General features: G+C 40.8%; 1 protein-coding gene across 5 annotated transcripts in view; it reads right to left on the bottom strand.

The window, feature by feature from the left end:
- The window catches only part of znf385c (zinc finger protein 385C), a 108,285-nt gene extending 83,702 nt beyond the window's left edge, over nt 1-24,583 (bottom strand). For 3 of the 5 annotated variants that reach the window (XM_079365495.1, XM_079365494.1, XM_079365496.1), the window contains exon 1: nt 24,431-24,583. The gene's annotated coding sequence lies outside the window, so the exon portion shown is untranslated. Of the gene's footprint in view, nt 1-5,593; nt 5,725-24,430 lie in introns of all 5 variants that reach the window. The other 2 variants (XM_079365493.1, XM_079365492.1) reach the window with 2 other exon arrangements.
- Between the last annotated feature and the right edge of the window lie 1,149 nt (nt 24,584-25,732).

Consider the following 25,732-nt stretch of genomic DNA (forward strand, 5'->3'; position numbering starts at 1 on the left):
AATTATGACAGCTTTCTGTGTGGGCAGAAAGTTTTGAAAGCTGATAAGAGTCAACAAAATTAAGTCTTTAGCCCTCCAGATGTGCTGACAGAAAAAAAAAAAAATCTGCAGGAGAACAACACGCCTCTGCTTGTCCAAAAGGAAAATGGATTGAAAACTGTCTCCGGCTGTTTCAAAATCTTTTTAATGAGCTTCTTCATCAACACAGATGACAAAGTCCCCAATGTCAAGAGCAGATGCTTTTAAAACATGGTCGATTTAAATGTCTGCGGATGCAGGTGTAAGCAGGGACACGATAAAACTGTGGTGAAACATGTCACTGAGCTACTTTGTAAGATAACAAGTCTCTTCATTGAATGAGTCGTAACAGACAAATTGACACAATATTTCTTTTTAAACAAAATAATGTTAATCCATAAAGATTCCATCCCGGCATCTTGAAAAAAGATGCCTTGAAAAACAAATATAAACGATTGATCGGACTTCATATGTTTTTTATAGGTTCACTGACTGAATGAGTTCAACACTTTAGAGTCCTTAGAAATGTCTAGTGTGTATTAAGGTCGCATCAGAAAGTGGCACGATGAAATTATTTAGTGCATCTTTGTAAAATATTTAGCACCAGAAGCAAAGTGCTCTTCTCTGAGGTATCGATGGTAAACTATTGTTGTTGGCAAGTTAACAGCTGACGCACACGTCAGCTGGGACACTATGGCTCCAGTCACAGATCACACACATTATCAGCATGCGGTCCATACAGTGATGGCTCCTGGAATACACCAGCTGCCAACACATTGAGCTCAGCAGACTCTCTCTCATCATATCTAACATTTAGCAGCCTCTTTGTTTGTTCACATGACTTAACATCTCTCCTATCACACAACTTTGTGAAGCAGGTTTTGCGTCACAAAGTTGGTCACAAAGGTCAAGAGATTCCACATAAGAAATGATGCAGTTAAAGTAAAGTAAAATACAAAATGATATGTTTTTAAAGTTCTTTTTGTAATATTTTGAATCAGAGACAGGTATAATGTTTTATGTGAAGAAAACCAGTATGTTGATGAAAAACCTCCTGATCTGACTCTCAACTTATACACTATGCACAACAAGAAGACACAACCATCCCGACTGCAAACCTTTTGGAGGTTGCTATGTTGGTTTTTGTACAGTATGCTCATAACATTTTAAATGAATGTTATTTTGTGAAATATAAACCACTATAGAAAGGTGAATCAGCTTCAAGAATTTCGAGATAAATGGCAATTTATAGTCCAACAAAAAAACAAAAAACAGAGTGACGTGCTCTGTTAACTGTGTCATAGACAAAGGGCAGATATAACGGGCAACACCATGGACCTTTTCCACCGTTTGAAACAATCGTTCCCGATGGAACACACCGAAAGCAAGAAGTGACTTAACGTCCCAAACTAGTGTTCTCAGTAAGAACCGGCCTGTAGTGTTGCTACCCAGCAGCGAACTGTCAGATCAGTGTTTTCCAGCAACATGCACTGTGCTTATGATGGTGATGATGCTTTTCGTCTGTTTAAGAATAGTTTGTCATGTTCTGCCAATAAAGAAAGTCACCCAGGACTAAATCAGCCCTTTATAATTGAAAGAAAGAATGACTTATGACATTATGACATTATTTTGATAATTATCGACATTCACATGAACATTTTCATCAAGTATACACATGGGATATATTTACAAACCGCTTTTACGATATTTTTATGACATCTTTCATTAATAAAACATATAAACACATATATGGTTATAAAAGTGACATATCACAGAGAGAGGACAATGAGTGGCCATAGATGTTCACTATTGATGGGCAGCTAGCACTAATGATTCTGTTGAAGCCATCCCTAAAATGATGATGGGACAGCAGTTGAAAAGGTACAAAAAGGCACGGCGAAATGGAAGTGAAAAGACGTCCACATGTTCGCATGAAACAACCTGGTTCACAATGTATCCAAAGAGAAGGAGCACATGCTCATTTGTTAACCAATTACGCCATTATTGGCCCATTACTCATGAACTCCTTCAGTTATTATCCCTGGTAGAAGACATGCTATTTTACAGCAGCGGAGGAAGTTGAATGATGGCAGAAATACGATAGAGAAAAATTGCTTCTTTTTTAGCATAAAACAAGAGTGAGAGAATGATTTGGGAGGAAAAGAGACTGTCTAAAAAAGAACGACATAAAGAGGGAGAGAAATAAAGAAATGAGGGTCTGTCCTGACAGAAATTAGATGCCATAGCGACGTGGACTTGGAGTGGTCCGGGGACTGATGAGCAGCTCCTGATTAGGTGCTCCAGGTGCAGAACACACACTGACTCACTCACGCAAGCACGCACAGACATAGCAGAGATGAGGAGAGCTAATGATGTGTGAAAGAGAATTACCCCTGTCCCCCACAGAGGACACTCACTCTGCTAGTTGCATGGTCAACACTTATTTCAAACGACCCTACTCTCTATTCATGAGGCAGCTGGGTGAGCATTTGCGTGCGTGTATCCACTCCAGGTCCATCTCTGCGCTCATATTTGCTTTTGGTACACACATGCGGAGACCACCATACACACACATGCGAGATGTGGAAACACGGCAGTGAGATCTGGGCTTGTAAAAATAAATCTTTTAGATGTGTGTCGATCAATAAAATGATTTGTTCAAAAAGGAAGCTCAGTAACAGTGATAGGACTACTTGAGTGCCTCCTAAATTCTAGAGCAGACCACCTTTTCCCATCCACTGACGGGGTTCTAGTCTTATCCGTCCAGATTGTTTACCATCTGTTAATCATAATGATAATGTAACCTCGACCACCTGGCCGAGAGGCAATATGCAACAAGGGGGGAAAGGTTGGAGGGGCTTATGCTGTGCTTGAAGAGGGTTAAAAAGTGGAAGGAAAACTGAGTGAGTATAAAAGAGTATAGGAACCGTTCTTCCAAAGCCTGTTCTCTGTTCAATGTGTGACGGGGGTAAACTGTCCTTGAGATACTGATCTATTGCTTTGCCAGCAAGACTATCTCCCTCCAGGCTTTCTGTAGCTCAGGGAGGACAAATATAATTCATTAGATGCCACTCAAAAAATGCAAAGGGGAGCCTGACAGGCCATCACTGTCTCCATGTCTTCTTTTTTTACTCCCTCTATTTCTCCAAATACCCGTAATATAATAACACATGAGAGGTTGTACTATTGTACTGTTTAACAGCATATAGAGATGACGCAGTGAGGCAGCAGAAGATTAGACAGTCGTGCTGATATTCAGTAAAACCGCTCATTTGATAATGCTGTTAAACCAAAGTTCGAAAAATATTCAAGAAGCTATAATAGATTATTCTTTGAAAAAAAAAAAAAAATAGTGTGTTCAGAAACTCCCTAAAACAAAATTATTCATCAACTTTCAAATCCCTGTGCTATATTGTAGGCCATACAGGTACAGAGACAGCCTTTTGTCCAATCACGTAACCTGAACAACATGTGGAGGAACAACTTCATTGACAGTGACTGTTTGCAAAGACGTTATTCTATTAGGCTTTGTCTCGTGTTTGCGCTTGCACTAAGACGCACACTCGCAAGTGGACAGAAAACACAGGCTTTACCCCGCGGATGACTCTTTCAAGTGAAGGGCAGAGGATTACAGGCCAGTGGAGGCTTAGCGTGAAATTCAAACCATTTTCCATCACATTTGTACCCACTTGAGGACTAATCCCACATGATTAACATGCCAGTTGATGGGGAGGGCACCTGCTGTACCGACCGGGTCTTCAGTGTGGAGGGATGCAGTCATCGACACACATACAGGTGTAAATCACTGCGGATTAGCTTTATTTCGGCTGCAGTAATAGAAGTCTTCTCATGATTTTAACCTGAGCAACGTTTGAAAGGATCTGCATCTCATCTATGAGTGTCATCATTTTATTTTTTTTGGGTGTGTGTGAGTGTGTAAATTCTCCAGGCCTCTTAACAAAAGACTGCTGGGATTAGCTCCACCCCTGCGAGCCGAAATAAGGCAAGCAGCACAGATAATGGCTGAACGAATGGAGGTCAACCGTTTGGCTTTGTTTTGCAACAATTCCTTTCTTTGAATCTATCATCCTAATATGCCTTTTGTCGAATGTGCCTTTTGAAAGAGCAGAAAACATTTTCAAAGCCCCACTACATAAAATACTGAGCTTTATTTAAGTCACTTATTCACGTTCCACCTCCACCAAAACCACATCTGTGCTTCATGACGCTCGACTCCTCCACACTGTCAAACCGCAGCCCTGCAGCTAAGCATTTCCTGCTGGATTATTGTGGTTTTGGTTTGCGCCCCACACACACACACACACACACACAGACACACACACAGACAAACAAACATACCGATACACACAAACACAACAGATTAAATAAGGAGTATGTCACTCCAATTATTTTCATGCACTTTACAGTCTGAGAATGAGGCAGAATCAGAAATCATAACACCATGTGTGACTATCTGGATGAGACGTAACAATATTTTAGGAAGCAGTGGTTGTTGCTGTTGGTTTTATTATATAAATGGTCTCTATTTATATACACACATTTGAGCCAGTGATTATCTTTCGTAAGATGGAAAGACTTTCTGGGAATGTGTTCACAGTGTCCCAGACAAAGCTTACTCCAATATGTGTTTGTGGGCTGTGCTTACTTTACATCTCAAGTGTGGCGGCTTATAGCATCAGCTGGGACTGTGTGACCTGCTTTGGTCTCATAATAATGTCTCATAATAGACAATGGCAACAACAACAAAAAAAGGGTCAAAAGGCAACTGGATGTACAATGGCACAAATTGGGAGTGGCATGACATGTAACAAAATGACAATCATAACAGACCTTTGTATTCAGACATGAATGTTTTTGATGTTTGGCGCAGTAGCTGGTTGAGTAATTAAACAAAATATGTTTTGAAATAAGACAAATTGATGGATAGTTATCATTAGCGGTTTGTATTACAAAAGAAAAATCATCCTTTATAAATTGTATTTTGAGTCTTGTTGCCTTTGCGTAAGTATTCATCAACCATGCCCAGAAGCTCCATTCAAACACAGAATCGTGACCATGACCAGCTGTTCACTGCATTCGTGTGGACTGGTTAAAAGAGAGCGGCGAAAATTGTGATGTGCTTCATCCTTTCAAGGTAGATAAACACAAATGCAGTCCATTCACCAATTCAGCCACGTCTAAGAAAGGAGATTTTTAGGAACAAGTACTTGACACTAAACCATGCTTTTATGTTTCCCAGCCGTTTGAATGTCTCTCTCAATAGTGTTTACGCTTTCTTCTTTAATTTGAACAGTCTCTAGCTGACAAGCCAAGCTGTCACGTTTAGTATAACTAACCTATTTAAGTTCAAAGGTTGATATCTAACCTGAAAGTTTTTTATTTCTGTCTGTGATCAGTCAGTGACTGATCAGCCTGATGACTGACCGACACCAAATATAAGTGAAAAGGAAAAACACATTTAAGTGTATTGTACAAACAGAAAATGGACGAGAGCATTTTTAAAGGTCTCTGCCACTGATACAATATCTGAGTCATATAATGTGTCATACCAAACCTCATTTTGGGCAGCTTGATGGTACACTCAGTGCTCTCGCACTTTACATCTTTCCTCCTTATCAGTGACGAGAGCAGCTCGCTGCGTCATACTCGCTGCAAGCTGAAGAGCTGATGTGACTGAAGATTGGCCTTGAGCAGAGGAGGAGGAGGAGGAGGAGGAGGAGGTGGAGGAGGAGGAGGAGGAGGAGGAAAGCAGAGGGAAAAAGACGTGAAGTGCAGCAGTGGGCGGGGGCTTTGACATTTCTTGTCCTTAAGTAAACAAATAATAGTGAAGTCACGCTGGAATGAGTCAGTCTAATTTTCTAAGTGCTGGAGGGTGAAGGGTCACAGGGTTACAAAGTTACAGCTGAAGGACTGATTTTAATAAAGTGAAGTTTAGTTCAGAATGAAAGACTGTAGTGTTCAACATTAAATAGATCCAACTGACCTGAAGGAGGATAAATGATGTTTCTACAATATATCATTGTCACCTTGTTACACTCCTGATGCTGCCCTCACAGTGGAGGAGAGGATTACATTTGAGCATTTCTTGCCTTTATTGTAGAGAAAACACAGAGAGAGAGAGAGAGAGAGAGAGAGAGAGAGATAGGTCAGATCCGCCAGTAGAACCACAGACAGTGCACATGAGGCTCAAGCATTTCACCACTATGCCACCAGTGCTCCTTAATATTACATTTTTAATAGATAAACCACAATTTTAATGTCAGGATGCCAGAAAAATCTGCAAGGCTCCTCCAAAGGTCCGGACCCAGGCCACATTAGGGGTTGTTAAATTCAGAATAATACACTCACATCAGGAGTTTTGCAACAATTTGAACCTAGATTTTCACATTTGCTTTCACTTGCAAATCTGTGAATCTTTGCTTGCCGGGTTACTCAACTGAAAACCTAAAGTAACACATACACACCTAATCGAATGTAATCAACACAAGCACACAATGATGTTCTGTTGCCATGGAAAATGACTTTTCTAATAAGAGGAACTTTGATTAACATTTGTGAATGAAAAGAAAGAAATTGTATTTTTTTGTCTGCTGATGGAAGGTACACCTGTCTTCGGTGGTAGGCAGAGTACACAGACAAACGAGGACACAGCTCGAAGATGCCAACGCCTCCTCACGCCCCTTGAGCTCTCCAGCTTTAAGAGATCGTTCTTCTCCTCCCACACTAATTGTCTTCCTTTAGCCCCCTGCTCCTTGTAGGCAAAAATGCTCTGACGAATCAACACATGATCAGCTGATGAAAGAAAGTGCATAAATACTGTAGCTGGACTTAAAATGTGTGGCAACAGATCACACTTGATTAAAGCCATATTAAACGTGCACAAGATCCTGTACATTACTCTGCTTGGAGGATTTCCTGAGCCGAACAGTTGAGTTATGATGTCGCTGAAAGCTGTTAATACAACATATTAGGTTTTGTAGACAGAAACATACTCACCAGTTAATGAAGAATAAAACTGAGGTTGACATTTCGGTAGGAATAGAGTGAGTGTGGTCAAACACCTTTCTTCCACAAATGCTAATTTTAGAGAAAGTTTCCTAAGATTATATTTCAAAACACTACAAGCTCCAGATTAAAGCTAATGTTTGGTCTTGCAAATATCTCATCTTTAACTGTAACAGGGAGGGTTAAAACATTTAAGAGAGCAATGAAACAAACCACACACACTCATCACTTCTCTTTGTTTGTGCTTTGATTTAAAAATGACTTACAACAAACAAAACTCTGCAACTTCATCGACATCCTCTGGGCCAGCTATTCAAGACAAAACTCATTTCCGCACGCAACACAATCAGCTTTCCACACAGAAACTGAGACACATCAAGTGCAAAACATCAACTACAATCAGCAACATGGAAAGATAAACATTAAGAATAGTTGTTGGAATTCCAACCCAATCAGGCCAAACAGAAACTACACTAGATGAGGAAAAGCTTTTAAAACAGCATCAACCTCTGCTTTCATTTCCCTAGAAACACACAGACAAAACCACAATAGGCACACACACACACACACACACACACACACACACACACACACACACACACACACACACACACACACACACACACACACACACACACACACACACACACACACACACACACACACACACACACACACACACACACACACACACACACACACACACACACACACACACACACACACACACACACACACACACACGATCTGCAGTAAATCTGCATCATTTAAATCCACCCAAGCATCTTTCTAAAAAACATTAGGAGTTAGATCAGGTCACGATGAGGGAATGGACACAACATAAGGGATGGTGCACGCAGCCCTGCCCTGTTGTTTTTGTTTTGGGGTTTTTTTTTGCTGGAGGTGGATTGCAGTGCTGGCAGTCATCCATGCATGCAAGGCCAGTCTGTTATAATTTAAAGGCTCACTTGTTTAATAAGCAAGGTCTTAATTTGTTCACACTGCATGTACACAAAAAGGAGGAGGATGCTATAGGAGAAATGCATAAAAATGCATTTTTTTTAAAAACCCGAGAATGAAACCTCAGGGCAGAATTTGTTTGTTTTTTTGCAAGATTTTTTCACAAGAGTATTGGTAGACTGGTGTGAAAATGCTCCTCTTATTGCATATGTTCTGAAGGAAAATAGTCAACAATAGTCAATAATCAACAAATCTGTTGATCCATAAACCTTTTTCCTCTGTGAATTGCTCCAAAATTGCTCAAGTACAATCTTACTGGACCCTGTCAGTAATTCCAGAGCCAACTTTTGAGCAGGCAGGCGCACATTTCCGCCGAAACAACCACACTAACAGATTGTCGAGAACAAAGAAACAGCTTTTCCTCTGATAATTTGGCAGAGGGATAAGGTCAAAGACAGGGCAGTTAGGTTGTGATAGTACAGAGGAAGGTTACTCTTTTACCGTAAAAGACTCCCCTCCTCTTTAACCAGAAATCACTGGCCTAATTAGCTTTTTAGTTAGCACTCAGCACAGCAATTAGAGCTGACTAATACTAGAAGTGCCATGCAGAGTGAGAGTCAGACATAGAGGGAGAGGATTTCACATGAAACATGGACGGAGACACGCGAGATGAAGTGAGTTGCCCTCTCGACACAGCAGGTCCCGCACACGGACACAGAGACAGTTTTCCAGTGTAATGGGGAGACACTTTATCTCTTGTCGTTGACGATACATATTATCCCCTCCGTCTCTTCAAATGTAGCTCGTCACACAGCATGAGCAGCACGGCAGAGCCAGCAGTCCCACCCTGAATGGCTCAGCTGACCACAGAGATAATGGTTTTTCTCATTTGGACTTTCACTGTGCTGGCTCTTGAAATCGTTGCCATAAAAGCAACATTCACGGTCAATCTTTTTTTTTTTTTTTGAGTCGGATCAAAAGTTTCTTACATGGTACAAAATTGTCTTTTTATTGACAAAACTGCACTTGAGGGATTATTCCAGCATGGCTTGAAGCATAGTGTTGGGCATTGATTGAGCCATTGGTCAGTCTTTACTCCTTTTTTTTTTTTTTTTTAACTAAATGGCATAGGACCCTTTTGACATCTTATTAGCCACCTCAGGTGCTACTGAAACCCACACAATCCCCCCATAGTTTCAATCAAAAACAAGGAATAGCAATTAGGACAACAAATAATCTCTATATGTAACTGAGTAACCACACCTTTTTACAAGTGGAGTTTTGGTTTGATGCAAATGTAGACAATGTATTTGGGGCACTTGAATTTTTTAGAATAACATTTCTATTCTGGATGTCAATGTGAATGTTACAGCAAAATCTCTCTCATTTCCATAATCCTAAAGACAATGGAGGGTGCCCTGTAGCCATAGCAGTTTCTGTTAATCTCAAGAATGAAAAATGGTGTTCCACCAAAACAGCTCAATTTCTTCCCAGACCCATTATGGACATGAAAGCACAAGGCGCTCCAACGGATACTCGTGAATAACAATCTGTGTGTTCAAAAGGTAAACTTTCCTTTCTGAGCCCTGCAAAATAAAATCTACTAAACAATAGTGTAAACTGGAGATGAGGCAGGAGGCAGAGAAAACGAATGACCCCTCAGAGGTGCTGTAATAGCACTGCAGGCTGAGTGATAGCGCTGCCACATCTCGAAACAAGAAGGATGGAGAGAGAAAGAGGGAAATAATAGTGCGTTTGGTGCTTCCTTCTCTTTGTGCTTCTACTTTACCTGAAATCCTTCTGAATGATAATAAACTCTGCCTTTACAATGCGCAATCCACTTTTCCAAGTGTTTTGTTGCGTGCCAATCGACCGCACTATTTACATCTGGGGCTGTTTTTCCGTCTATTTGCTGCAACCTCTGCCTCTCCTTTTCCTCACTCAATCCTTGTTTCTGTCTCTTGGTGATGATGAGTCAGAGAGCAGCGAGGGGTCCAAGATATTTGCATCTGTACCTCGCCTCATTTCCTTTCCTAATGGGAGACATGGGAGCATGGCAGCAGGCAGAAATAGGAGCTATGGGTGGGATTATGGGATAAAAAAAAGGAGGGTAGAGGGGTTTACAATGCAAGTTATAGACAAAAAGAGAGATGCTGTAAAGAGAGTGAATGAATGATAAAGTGTGTTTGTGTAGGCTGGTAGGCACTGGAGAAGACATTAACATTAAAATAGCCAACAACCACAATGCAAATGTTCCACGAGTGAGTCATTTGTAACCTGTGTGTTGATTAAAACCGAGGTAACACTGTGATTCACGAGATCAACCTAGAAAATCCCTTCTCCTCCTCCACCTCTTTTTAAGATGCTCGAGAGCTCACTGATTCATCCACTGCCAAGTACCACAGTGTTGGTACTTCTACGTGTGTACTTGTGTGTGTGTGGTGATGTTTTTGCACCTTTTGGTGGTGGGCAGTCAAGCACCACCCAACGGTTGGCCGCCAGTGGAGGACGAGAAGCCCACTCATCGTCCCCATGACAACCCTATGCTTACCTACAAATACTGTTAGAGCACCTCATTAGGGAAGGCAGTCGCCAATGAATTGCACGTTATTTCACAAATGGCAGGACCATTTCAGAAACAAATAAACACAAAAAAACAACAACAAAGCGAACGTAGTTTTAGACAAATGAGCAGTGATGATTCAGCCGTTTAAAGACCTACACCTCAGAAAACTGGAACACAACAGTCAAACAGCAAATACTTTCAGTTCCATCCCCTGCTCTTTCACCGCTGTGGGGCTCTATCACCCAGCTGCAGGAGGTGATTTGGACCTGGGAGCATTCGTGTTTGCCATCCATCTGGTACTGCAGTGCTGGGAATGGATTCAGTGTATATAAGGGCTTCTGTTTGCAGCAGTGGATGACCGCATGCCAGGCCCCTGAGCTGGCATCACTTAGTGCACAAACTACTGCTAGCATTATTGCTCTCCAGGGGAAATGGGGTTTGTGTCCCAGCACAGCTGAGCATACTACAAGCTGTGTGGGTGTGGGGGGTTGGGTTGTTGGGTCTGCCAGCTATGGTGGTTTTCACCAAGGGTGAGGACTACAGTGCAGAGACAGTAAGAGGAAGGAAGGGAGGAAATGTTCGCAAACATCCGTCACAGCCTTCAACTATGCATCAACAATGCATTACATAAATGGAAGCACCATCGTCCCCATAGCTGGAAAATGCAGCAGCAAAAAACAGAAAATGAATCAATGTTGACCCAATTGAGCAGCGATAATGTATGGAAAGTCTTAATTAACACAGTTTTATGGTAGACATGAATCCAAACAATGCTGGGATGTTTCAGACTTTCAAAAGATGTATGGCTTACAGTAGGTATTTCCCATTAACCAAACCTACGTTGGTACTGTATTGGTTGGGTGTTCTTTCTGAAGTCTACAATCAAACAATCCCAACACAACACACGCCCTTCTTTAGCAGCCTTTATATGACTAGTTGTGTCACTTGTCACTGGAGTAACTTATTGTAACCCATCGTCTAACCGTATCCCAGCATGCTCTGAAGTAATGAAAGCGGACGCACTATATAACCAGCTAAAACATGCAGTGACTTTATGCCACTGTATGTTGCCCATGCGAGACTCCCCCACTTTATATAATAACATGTTACATTCAAATGTCTTATTGTATTACTATGTTCCTGGAGTCCCAGGAGAATTATACACCTTATACACCAAGGCTGGGTAGTTCTCCTCAGGTATATACTGTACTCCTATCTTAAAGTGCAGAAACAGTGCACTTCCGCTCAATTTCTCTATAACATCACCTGTCCCCCTGAGGTACCTGTCAGTCACACAGTAAAGCTCAAAAATCTTTCCCTGAAGCCGATGATGGTGGTTACAGCTCCATGCTTGTTCCCAGTTAAAATAATTGTCTCCTCAGCCCTTCTATAATTGGGATTGACATTTAAATTAAGTAGTTAATATGTGCCAAGGACAGATTATGCCGTGTTAACAATTAAAAATGCTGCTTAATGGGGCATGCCAGAGCTATTTTGAGTCCATGTTGTGGGAGATAGAATAGGGCATACGCTATTAGTTAGTAACCAGAGCGTTTCCCTGAAGTAGGCCAAGGTCAGAGGCACTTTTCTTTTTCGAGGCTTGCTGCTCATCATCCAGGCACTTCAAAAGCATGACTAAAGTCATTAACATAAACACCAACCTGGGACAAGGCTTTTAGCATACAAAAAGTGGCCATCGAGGATATTCTACCATTTATGCAACACCTCTCTAGGCGTATAGAAAAGCTAGAGAGCTGAGAAGAGCCCTCAGGGCCTATTACTCCTCTCTTTGAAAGATGGCCGACGTCATCTCACTTCTCTATGTCTTTCTCTCTCTGGTATCTATATGTTAGGAAGATTGTTGGGAAGACATTGGCTCATTGATATAGAGAGGTCAACATGGCTGGAGATTTGGTGCTGTTGAGATCGCAGAGTAGACAAGAAAAAAAAACAGCCAATAAAGTGGGAGTTAAATGGCACTTGGTAGCAGGGAAAATCAGACGCAACATTAGTGGCTAGGTGTCTTAAAGGCGTGTGTGTGGACACAAACAGAGCAGAGAGAGGGCTGTGCCAAAGACGGGGGTGGAAGAGGAAGTCAAATACAAAAATACAGAGCTCCAATGTGTCGTTTCCACCAAACCTGAACTTCTGCCGTCATCGCTCTGAAAGCTCCTGTGTGCCCCTGAGTCCTGGGCACCGAGGAGAACAGGGCTGCTCTCTGTGTTTTGAGCCCTGTGAGGGGTCAGTCTCTCTGCAGGCAGTTTTTCACTGTGTGCTTTTGGGGTTAGATGTGAGCCCCCCCCCCCCCCCCCCCCTTCAAGAGAGCCTGTGTGTTCATGTGCCACAGAAAAGTTTATGGTGAAGGAGGAGTGTATACCTTGATACAATTCAATTCAAAAAAACTTTATTTATACCCGGGAAGCAAAGAAACGTGGGGAGATTATCCAGATCTAGCAGAGGGGAAGACTGCGCACAATGTTACAAATATCATTGTAATTATTCTCAGGCACTACTTTGTATCATCATGCTCTAGTCTACAAACTTAGAAAACAGAAAATCAACAGTTCTGTTCTCCAAATGTATCTCTAACATGTCATTAAAAACGTAGACGATTGGGTGCATATGAGCTAACGGTTAGGTGGCACCTATGTACGGAGGCTATACAGTATATCTTAAGTGGGCGGCCCGAGTTCAAAACTGACATGTGGCGTCTTTCCTGCATGTCAATCGCCACCTGGTTTCCTACTACATCTAATGCCAATAGAATAAAGGGAAGAAGTCCATAAATACAGAAATAAAGAAAAAGAAAAAAGAGTAAATATACCAAAGAGGAATTAACAAGATAACTCTGGTATCAAGTAACTCTGGTATAGCATGGTTTGCACATTTTCCTACCCACCTAAGATGGCATTTACTGTTGTTTATTAATTAAAGCCAATGAATGTGAGCTCAGTCAACCGACATAATGCAAATCAATAGCTGGAGTGCTGTAGTGAAAAGCCCACACTTTCTGTCTGTGCTAATGTTTTGCGATGGCAAAGGAAAACACCTAAACAAGAAACCCTGATAGCTATTAAGAGCAGTTTACACTCAGACGAGTGAAAGATGAAGTTCTATATTAGACAGTATGATAATGAACTATTCCAGTTATTTTACTCGGCCAGTGTATCAGTACAGATCAGAAATGTGAACTCAGCCACACAGGTCTTAAATGTTTGTTATATATAATTAATATATTGATATATATAGATAGATAGATATATTTTACAAATAACATTTATCATTTAATCATGTCTTTTTAAAATATTTACCCAGTTCCTTCTTTGCATCAATGGAAAAGCTAACTATTGAATGTCTTTTTAAGGTGTTAAGTAGTTATCAAACCTGCAAATAGTCAGTCCTGAGAACATGGCAGTAATCATCTATCAGGACATCTTTGATTAAAAAAAAAAAAAAAACATCACTTGCAAGTGTCACACAGTCAATCCATGTATGTGATTTCCAAAATGTGCATTGTGTGCATGGGCTCTAATTCCTTATTCATATGAGATTACAAGGGAAAATAATAGAGGACAAGAGACGGTCAACATCCCTTAGGATTTCTTGTTTGGGTGTTTTCCTTTGCCATCGCAAAACATTAGCACAGACAGAAAGTGTGGGCTTTTCGCTACAGCACTCCAGCTATTGATTTTGTGCTGACTCTTGTGGTTCAATTTTGTGGAGAACAAGTGCCTTGTTTTGATTCTTGCCTAGTTTCTTAGATGAGAGTCACTGAAGCGTCACATGGTTACAGAACCTGAAGCACTCTGTGCTGGGAGGGAGTAGTAAGCTCCCCTCTGTATCCTTTTTTTTTTGTTTTGTTTTTTTGGATTAATTTTACTAGGGTGCTGGTAGAAAAAAATCTGGGTAAAGTCGGAGTGAAAAATTAGTCGATATCGATCACATGCAGCTCACCACAGAAAACTTTGGAAATTGTATGTTTTGTGCATGTGTGATTATGGATTTAGAAGGAGCATACAAAACATTCATTTAAAAGTTAGATTTATGTGATGCTCTGAGTGTATCATTTCCACTTCAAAAATCAAGGTGAAATATATGCAAAGTTTGCACAAAGCAAAGGTTGGCTCTCTGTCTCTCTCTCTGTGTGTGTGTCTTGGCCCCTCCAAAGAGCAGGTGCATCCATTCTTCCCCTCTCTTTATCTTCTACGGTGTTCCCTTACTGACAGCGGCGTCATTATGATTGCTAACCCAACCACAGCAGCCCATGTTTTGTCAGCAAAAAAGATCCCTGGATTGGAGCACCGAAAGATGCCCCGTCTCCCTCTCTTTACTAAGAAGTAACCAAAATATATGGTTCAATTATAGAGCTGTCAGGCCAGCACGAGTCTGTGATGACCTGCACAGAGCTGGAGGGAAATAAACTCAACTAATGCAGAACAACTGGAGACTTTTGCTGCCTCATTAACTTTGTTTAAAACTCATACATAGATAGATAAAATTGCCCAAGCTCAAATCTGGCTGTGAAAGAAGTGCAATGAATGACTGCTGAAAGAAGTCTTCAACGTCATCAATTCAGAATCAGTCATATACTCTTTTAGGATTACCGACTCACTGAGCAGGTAAGAAACAGAAAGAGAGACACAGTGAATCAATGCAGTTAACAGAAGTGATTTAGCGGATCAGCGAGTCGATGTGTGCGTCAGCCGTTTGAGTTAAGAGCTGAAGTCTCAGCTGCTGCTGCTGCTGCTGCTGCTGCTGCTGCAGGGCTGAGAGGGATTTTAAACTGGAGGCAGTGGATTTAATGTGGGATCTTGCAGAGTGGAGAGCTTGGTCCAGCCATTCTCAGCCCACCCATTTGACACATGATAAGAGGCCTCAAGAAAGGAGCAAATGTGCATCACCCACACACACTTGTCCAAGACAGAAATGAAAAAAAAAAAAAAAACAACAACCTTGCATTAGGAGAGGAGAAAAAGGAAGATACTGAGTGGAAAAAAACATGTAATAAAAAAAACAGGTCAGTTTCCTGAAGCTGCTTATCCAACATATGGTATGAGCGTGGTAATATGACTTTTAATCAAAGGCTGGGGCACTGCTGATTGCTTTGCTAAGCCCCAGTTCATTGTGAGGAGAAATAATGAAAAAGAAAAAGCTGAATGATATCAGAAATTCTGAGTCACCTGCTACGTCAATAGTGGCATCACAGGCCAATCTCCAGCATCACCGCCTCTATCAGGCTATTCGGGGTGAGCCAAGACTGTAGGGATGCAACATTTCTTAATATAGTATTGAACTGTTTAGTATGGCATCTAAGGTTCAATATGTGCCGGTGAATTGCAGTGTTTTTCGGTTTTGCGCACAACTGGCATTGTATTCTGCCTGCGAGTCCATGCGCTGGGATAAGTAAACTCCTTTCTGCGAGTGAATATCCAATCTCATTGGCTGAAGTTGTAAGCGTACCTTAGTATCAGATGTCACACATTACTTTGACATGTTGAGTGGTACAGGGTGACAGCAGCAAGTTTTGCTTAAAAATAAAATGAAGACCTTTTGGATAAAAAAAAAAAAAAAAATTAACCCTTGATGTTCCTGTAGAATTATGTACAAAATAAATGTTACCAAAAAATAAATAAATAAAATACGACCTGGGACATCAGAATTAAACCAAAACCTGAGACTAAGTAACCGAAGTATATAATGAACCATGGGCTGACTGTATTTTTGCATCCCTGCATGAAACCATCAATATCCAACCTCCTCTCCTTACATCATCGTGTAGATCAATGAGACAAACAGTGAAACAAGTGTGCGCGTCTCATGCAGCCCTCCAGATGCAGGAGGTTACAGTGATCGGCATGGATTAGTCGTCTGATCAATGAGACGTGGAGGTGGGTGAGGAGCTTGGTGGCTTGGCGGGATGGAGGAAGCTTTGATACCACCCCCTGTGAGCTGTAATGACTCTTATAGCTGATAGCTGGAGGGGTGGGGGGCAGAGGAGGAGCTGTTTGCTGTGAAGGAGATCAAACAGATGTTCAGTCCAAAGAAAGGGCACGGAATGCAAAACCACAGCGAGACCACCCATAGATACATATTCACACACACTGCCAGTCTTTACAGTCCTGTAAAGTCAAAAACATCAAAATGACATGTGTGTACAACTAAGATGTGTATACATGTGATAATGTCTGAGAGAAATGATTATCCTAATTATTGTACACAATTCTGAGTATATTTAAAGGAGGGGAAATAATCTATCAAAGAGTCATCTGATCATCTGTTTTTGTTTGTAGCATGTTCATTTATCATTTATCTACTTAAGGAGCAATCCAAAAGGACCCCATGGCGATGCTACCTCCGGGTTGGCCAGCAAATATGTAATTACTTTTCTTCTCTATCAACTAAAAACCAGCGCTGCTGCCGTAATGGAGCAGAGATGGACGTATAAAGAACTGGTGGAATTTAGTTCCTTCGGGATAAACCTAAACATAAGGACAGACTTCCGACAAACACGTCTTTTTCCTGGGTGTTACATTTTGTTCTTCCTTACAAGACTTTAATTAAAGTGAAACAGTCTTTATATGACTGCAGAATGCGCGGATCGGGTTCCAGGGTTTGATCACAGTGGATTGTTCTCACACATTCTTACTCAAATAACTTTATTAATCCCTTCAGGGGCAATTAGTACGTAGCAGCTTGCACATAAAATACAAAGATTAACAAGGCTGTACAGACAACAATATATATCATACCCGACCCAAGGGAGAAAGAATACACAATCTAAAAGGAATACTGATCATGAACAGACTGATAAACAACTGATGCAAATATTGAAGGTCAAATATACTGTTTTCCTGTTTACAGACAACGCCCGCATTATCAAGTGGACTATTATATTTGAAATACGAATCAAAATTAGAAACTATCTATACGAAATCATGTGCCATTAATATGCGACATTTTATTTGTGATGAATAAGGGTTTAGAGAGTATGATGTGGACAGGAGTCGCACATTAACATTTTTCTAAAAACACTAAGAGCAATGCATCTGGGACTTTGTGCAGTTAAATGTTACAGCACCAGTGTAAGTATATATCCATGTCATATAAACTAATTAATAAACTTTGACATAACAGAACATAATAAATCCTCTCAAATGTAATTATTTATTAGGATAGGATTTATATTCTTTTTAATCCTCTCAAATAGAGCTGTAACTGATGCTTGAGTTAAAAACAATATTTCTGTACACAGTCTCTGTAAAGCTGCTGGAACAGACAGATGCTGTAACAGATTTGTTCATCGTCTCCTCCTGAGCTCACTTAAAGACGACATGGGTCAAGTGTAACACAAAGTGTGAGGATTCGAGAAAATGACCTTTCCTCTGTATCAACCTTGTAAATATGAAGTTTTAAAGAATATGCTTCCGAATCAGAGGATAACTGTGAGGTCAAAAAGGGGAAGATTGTGAACTTCAAAAGTGTTTTTGCAAAGAACACTGAATTGTCACTGTTATGAAAGTACAAGACTCACAGGGACAGACAGAAACGAGTTCACCTACAGCTCCAAAACACTGGAGATTAAACAGATGACACCCAGTTAATCCAAATATCTGTTGGATGCCTGTGGGATCCTGATGGTTGCCGGAGTTACATATTCATGATGTGCTTCATACTCAAGAGACAGCGGTGAAAATTAAAATGTCTTTTCAGATCTTGCGATGTTCTGGAAACCACCATCAGTGCTCACACATTCAGGCCACGTTCGAAACACCATCATTCACTCGCAGTGTTTTTTACTTGACTTTTGACAACAACACTTGTTCAGATTCAACGAACAATTTTAAAAAAAAGGTTGCGTGAGAGCATTATTTTACCCTGTCACACTGCCTGGTGTCTCACATTAAATTGCTCCTAACTTTAACGCATGAATAGATGCATGAATATTGCTGTCACAATCTTGCCAGTGCAAAAAAAAAACCCAGAAAGTGATGAGCACAAAAGCTCAACACACACAATCTGAAACTGAAAAACTCTTCAACAATCACTGAGAAAGCAACTGACTAACACCATTCCTTTCTGTCATCATATTGGTTACCCTTGAGCAAGGCAATTAAGCCCCGACAGCTCTGGCTGCCAGCCACTGAAAGACTGCAGTTGTGCTGGGCGGCTACAAGGTGAGAACACGTAGAGATGAATGGACGACTGTGTGTGAAGCAGGGCGTTGTGGGGAAAAAAAAAAAAAAAAAAAAAAAGAGTCATGCATCAAATTAAGCCAACTTAAATAAATGTTAATAGAACGTCAAACGATACCACACGCACACACTGTATCTGCATATTCATGAAAGGCGTCTAAAGCAGCAGGTTTCTGATCAAAACAGCCCCCCCCCCCCCCCCCCGCCCCATCTTTATAAATGAAGTTGCACCCAGACGAGGCTTCTATTTAATGTTTGTTGTTGTGCAGAGAGGTGAAAGGGGGGTTTACCTGGACGAACACACAGAGCCAGTGTTTTATCCCAGAGGGCTCTGCAGCATAAACGCACTACTGTGTGTGTGTGTGTGTATGTGTGTGTAGGTGTGTGTGTGTGTGTGTGTGTGTGTGTGTGTGTGTGCGTATGTGCGTGCTGGTGCAAATGAATGCACAGATCTTACACTGGAGCTACTGTCTGTACGAGTAATTACACACGTGACCTGTGTGAAAGTATGTTTGGAGACTTTTTTGTGGTGCATTTTGTTGATGAAGCAAAGGATTTCATAAGCATGAATCAAACTGTGATCTATTAAAGCACCCGCTTCTCCTTTCTTCGTACTTCTCGCTGGCAGATTCCCCTCCTTTAATAATACAAGAGTTGTAAAAGGTGTCATAGGAGAAACAGGAGGAGGAAGAAAGTGAAATCTAAAGCTGGCTTCATAGGGTCCCTCAGTGTTTGTGCTCCCTGCTAAGGAGCAGACAGCTTCTCCTGTGAGTCAATCTCTGGGCCGTGCACCTCCAGTGCAGCATGCCAGTCTGCCAGGCGGGGGGGGGGGGCTGGAACAGGAAAAGGGCAGGCTGCATGGCCCGAGGCAAACTCTGCGCAGCTGTTAGAATCCCTGACCCCCACCCTGTCCACCCCCACCCTGTCTCTACCACCTCCAGCCTGACATAGGTCACCAACTCCGGGCATCGAAGGTCACAGAAGTGGAATGGTACAATCACTTTGTTGCTCTTTGGGCCAAAGTTAGAAAGCGAAAGAATGAGGCGAGAAGCGCCAGTGTTCATAGGTTGTTGTTTTTTTTTTAAAGAGATTTTACCAATTAAATTCAATCAGACTTACACAGATTGTCCCTTTCACCCTTAAACTTCAGACAACTTCTGGATTGACGTGATCAAAGTCATAATTTATCAAGACTGCTTGTTGAACTAATTTGTGGCACAACATCTCAATAAATGCAGTGTGCAAACTGTCTCCCCCAAAGGACACATTTGAAAAATAAGCTGGAGATTCTTTTGGAGTATATTTCAAACCATTTTAAGCAAAACGCTATGACAGCTATGAACATGACATTGCTGCTCAGCTTGGCTTGATATGACGGTGATGACAAGCAGCTAATTGGGAATAAATATGCGTTTGTTCTGGTGGTGGTAAAAGTGACGAGCACGTACAACACTATTTTAGCACCCCAAAAAAAACAAAAAAACAGAAAATGCAGCTGAAGGTCATTGTTTTACTCTGATGGTATGTTAAAAGCAAGGTTAGCAGCAGCACAGAGAGTTGGGCAGGGAGAGAGAACAAGAGAGGTCAGCAAACATCCGAAAGTGTTGAAATTCATTCTGTGGCATTGTGGGTTCCAGCTGTGTAAGTGGCTCAGTGTGGGCAAGCCGGTCACCTTGGCCCAGCAGGTGATCATAGCAAAGATAAGTGCAGTGAGGAGGAGGATCTAAAGAAGGTCAAAGCAAATAGCGAGAGGCCACTTGAACAACAGCTGAGAAGAAAAAAAAAATCATGGAGAAAAATGTGAGGTGAGGGCAAGCAGGAGAAAAGAAAGAAGAAAACAAAGATTCCACAGGCAGTGGGCACAGAAGCATTGTTATTATACACACATGCATAGATCTGTGGGCCTTCACATACAGTGTGTGTGTGTGTGTGTGTGTGTGTGTGTGTGTGTGTGTGTGTGTGTGTGTGTGTGTGTGTGTGTGTGTGTGTGTGTGTGTGTGTGTGTCTCATGTAAACCTGGTGCCCAAGAAACCAGCAGGAGAGGAAGACGAGGTCCTGTGGCACAGGTTGCAAAAGCATGCGCGTACTCAAAAAGAAATACAAATGTTCAGAAGAGGAAGAGAGTCCTGATTGATCCCCCCCACACACACACACACAGGAAATATATCTACCTGCTGATTCTGTGCACACATCTCACATCATACCAGGTGTTTAATCTTCAAACCATTCAAGCCTTAATATAAAATAAAAAACGGTTTATTGAAAATTATCTTTTTTTATTTTGAGAACAAATGAGTTGCATTGGGAATGTCCAACTACAAGCACATTTTGTTTTGTCTCAATTTATGTTTCACGCAATATTTGTCATGTCATGTTTGAGGGGTTGAGATGTACAATGAAATCTATTCTGTGTGTTTTTCCTTTACATCTGGGTGGAAATCAGTCTCCATGTAGGAGAACGCAATGAAGCAAAAACAATCAATAATTCGCCTCAAATGCACTCAAGCTAAAGTCATGGTCTGTTGTTGGTAAAACGTGAAAACAAGGGAAGTATTGAAGTACAAAGCTTGGCTTTTTGTCGCAGCTTTAACATTTTTCCTATGCTTTTCATTATCAGGTCTTTAAAAGTATCTGAAAGGTAATGTTTGCATTTTTGCCCACCGTGTGAGCTGCACTCCAACTTTGGTCCTCACAGAGGACACACTAACAGTCTGAGATAAATTCTTGTAAAAAAGATCAAATCTATTAAGCTGTCCAGGTGGATGGATGACCCCTTTTTATATCTAATAATGACGCTTTCTGTCAAATGACCCCACGAGATTAGAAAGTGTTTTCACTGCAAGTTATAGACCATGATCCACACATCAATGTCAAATTAATCTCAAGTAAAAAAAATAAATAAAAAAAAGACCTTGAAATCAATTAAAAAAAATTATTTTACATTTCAAAGTGACCAGTGATTGTTTCCATGATTTTTAAGTGTGTATGCAGTCATAAACAGACGAGGTGGACACACAGAGGGTGTGTGTGTTAAAGAGCCTTACATGATGAGGTGATGAGAAATGATCAGAAAACAGATATTAATCTGTCAGTGTTCTCCACATATGGATTCAGGTTACGTCAATGGCAGCTATGATCAGGGTGATTTTTTTTTCCTCCCCATTTCATTTTCTCTCACACATTAAACTGCATTGACAGGACATAATAAGTGAACAACACACATGGTCCATCTATCCATTATCTATACCGCTTCTCCTGTCGGGGGTCGTGAGGGGGCTGTCATTGGGCGAGAGACAGTTCCACAGTCATATAGAGACAGACAACCAGCCACACTCACATCAGTACGGGCAGCTGAGAGTCAGTAGTTGAACTAACAAGCATCACTTTGGAGTGTTAGGAAGCCGGAGTACCCAGAGAGAACCCACGCATGCACAGGGAAAACATACAGACTGCACACAGAGAGGCTCCTATCCAATGAGGAACCTCCTTGCTATGAAGAAACAGTGCTACTGTACCACCATGCAGCCCAAATCAAATGCTCACCTAAAAGACAATATACAATGATATTTAAATTATATATTACAAAGTGGAGTAAGTCCTGAATACAACTACTTAAACACCCCTACCAATCTTTATAATTCAGACAGACATTAGTAAGCTTATTCTATTTTAGGATCAAAGCATGTAGACATTACTTTGTTTGTTTTCCTCTTTGATGGCAAAACATTTACAGTGTGGTTACCCTTGTTGTCTACAGTGAATGCAATCAGTGACAGCCAAAAGTGGTAGCTAAACTGAGAGCTGCAGCTTCGGAGAAACTGCAGTTTGCTTACGAGACGTCAAGCTTGTTTGATGTTTTCCCCCTAAATTTGAGGCACTTAAACTTTGGCTTTAACTCTGCAACATAAATACATACTGGGCATTCATATACATTGACATTCAACTGAACTATATGGCTCTGCAATGTTAGTGAAAAACCCACGAGACTTCCAAACAATAGATCTAAATGAAAAGGGAAGTTTTCCACTTTCTTGCCTTCTCATTTGGGTTCACCAAAACAATTTTGCTGGCTTAACCCATGTGGTGGTTTTCTTGTAACAGTCAAAAACAAGACCTCCAAGTGGAATTTACACATTTACATTACTCGTGTCCAAAGAGACTGTAATTACTACCCTGTACTTCTGAAACCAGATGACCCGCACCAAACAGCTCATGACGAACATGTGTACCATTAAACACCAGCTCCACTCGCCCCAAAACTTCAAAAGATCCATTGGTATAATATATTTTTAAAAAACTTAGAAAATGGTATTGCACTTAAAAGCATGACGAACTGTAACATTTATCAGGTGGGTATTCAGGTGCTGTTGCCAAATACAATGTGTAGCTGCATACAGAGCAGCCACACTCTGCCATGTTCTAAATCAACACTATGATGTTTGATTGATTTATTAGACCTCTTGTTGCTACAATTACTGAGCATCAAGGTTTCAGCAGCAAAATCAATTGGCACTTTCACAACCTTCGACAAAGACAGATTACATTTCAACTTCTTTACAAAAAAAAATACACGTTTTCTCTCCCTCCAGTTAGAACAGACATCTAACTTGTGCAAAACCAACTGAGCAAAGGGATGTTGAATATCTCAGAACAAATACGCATGTCCAGTTTGTAGAATCAAAGCATGCCATGACAGCACATGTCCTGCGGTGTTGCATGCAAAGTCAAATTTTGCCCCCTTCAAAAAGCAGTGAACCCAGAATGTGCAGTCAGTTATGATATGTAACATCGTGCCCTTCAGCAGGGCATGCACATTTAACAGGACACAGAGTTATGTAAACACTTTACAAAGAGTTTCGATGCAAAGCTACCAACAATGAAAACTTTATGTTGTCACAAAAGTGCTGAAAACATTAGTCAGATAAAGTCGATAATGTTATTAAGTTTGTTCAGGAAAAATAGGTATTTTCATCTAAAGCAAAGGAGATGCTTTATCTAAATGTAATTTAGGCAAAGAGCAGAGTACACTTTGAGGGAAGTTATTGACAATTTTCAGAGGGCAATATGTTTGTGGGGTCCTTAAGTCGGGATGGGAGCACAATTAAAAGTAAAGCGAAGCATTAGAGCACGTCTGCACAATTACTACTTGAACCTGAATTTGACTAAAATGGTTACTTCCAAAGTGCTCTCAGGAAAGTTCCATTTTGGTTAACAATTGCAAACCAGCTTTCAAAAGGATCCCTCATTACCTTATCATATTCTTTCGATTTACTGACATGCTTTTGTGGTTTATAAATAAAAACTCATTTCAAAAACTTGTGATGACTCCTCAAACTGTTGTTTCCCCCCCCCCCCCCCAATGGGATGCCACGTGCGGAGAGAAAGGGATTAACAAAAATGTTTATTGGTGGACAAATCCGCATATCCCCTCAAATCTTGAATCCATATCTCCAATTTACGTGCACTTCATCTGCCAACCGCACAACAAAAACTTTACAACACCATGTTCTAATGTATTCAAGGCTTTTATAATGTGGCCAACCTGTGCACCTGAATTGTCGCATCAGCATCCTTTCAAGCCGAAACTCAACTTTTTGTTCAGTGACAGCTCCTTTCCTCACGTGTGACAGAACAAGCAGAGGAAAAAAAAAAAGCAGCTTCAGCTTACCGGTCTCGATTCGTTTCAGACTTTCCCGGTGCTCGTCCGTCCCCAGCAAACAGTGGAAACAGATTGGTAACGTCTGGCTGTCAACGTAAGAAAGCGGAGTTGTCCAGGGCAGCGGTTTGGTGAAGTCAAACACAGTTATGCAAACGGACACCGGAAGTGTCTTTCAAAAATAAAACACTAGTCCGTAAACTGTGTATGAGATGCTAAAAAAGTAGCCGACATAAATCTTATTTGACTCTTAATGGTCTTTTTTTGGGGGGGGCGTGAACGTATCTTAAAGCATCTTTGAGTGCAGTTATAACACTGTAAACATGTTTACAAATAGCCCACTCAAATGTCTAAATACAAGACCAGCCTATAATGTAGGTTTATCACCTAATTATTTTAAATTTACTCAAAGTGTCATCTAAAATAAGATGGCCTACGGTATTTTTTGTTATTATTATTATTGTTATTAACCAAGAGCCTTAGATTGAACTTTTATTTTGAAAAGAATAGCCACACATTTTCGCTATTGTGACGAAGATCTCTTGACTTTGAGTCACACTGACTGCTTCAAAAAAAAAACCCGAAGGCATCTCATTATCGTTATTTGTGACTATAATAAACACTGACAACATCATTATTCAAACCTTATCTATAATAAAAGAGATACAATATAACAACCGTATGCACTGTCTCATGAACATGTTCCTTTTCACAGCTCATCTCAAGCCTTTTTGCAAACTGACCTGCATTATGGTGCTCAACACAGTGCCTGTGAATTTATCAGGAAAAAAACTGTCCTTTTTTTATGCTCATTATGTTTCCTAATAGTCATCTATGTGGCTGCAACTCAAACTGCAATAATCATGTGAATTACATCAAACCAAGAGCGATGGACAAATTCAAATCTGCCCTTAAAAGAGAACAATAATGTGAAAATGTAATGTGACAGAGTGTATAGTCTGCTCAATGGGATGTTTATTCTTCCAGATTTAAACCATTTCCCAGGCTTAAAGTAGTAACTGCAGGAACAATAAACATCTCACAGTGCCAGCCTTGTTCCAGTCATCCAAGAAAAACATTGTTTAGTATGCTGAGTGGGCTGATGATGTCATTTAAATACTCCCGAGATCTAGGGCATTTTTATAGTTCATTTATTAAATTCTGTTTCCCCATTGGTTTGCAACCTGAATTAAATGTGACACGTACAGTATAACAGAAAAGAGTATTGCCCTGGTTAGTGTGCTGAGCCCCTTTATCCTAGCCTGACTAACTGACGGAAATAATCGCAAAGAACAGGTTGTCACCAGAGAGGTG

The sequence above is a fragment of the Symphodus melops genome (genome assembly GCF_947650265.1).
Source record: "Symphodus melops genome assembly, chromosome: 17".
Taxonomy (NCBI): domain Eukaryota; kingdom Metazoa; phylum Chordata; class Actinopteri; order Labriformes; family Labridae; genus Symphodus; species Symphodus melops.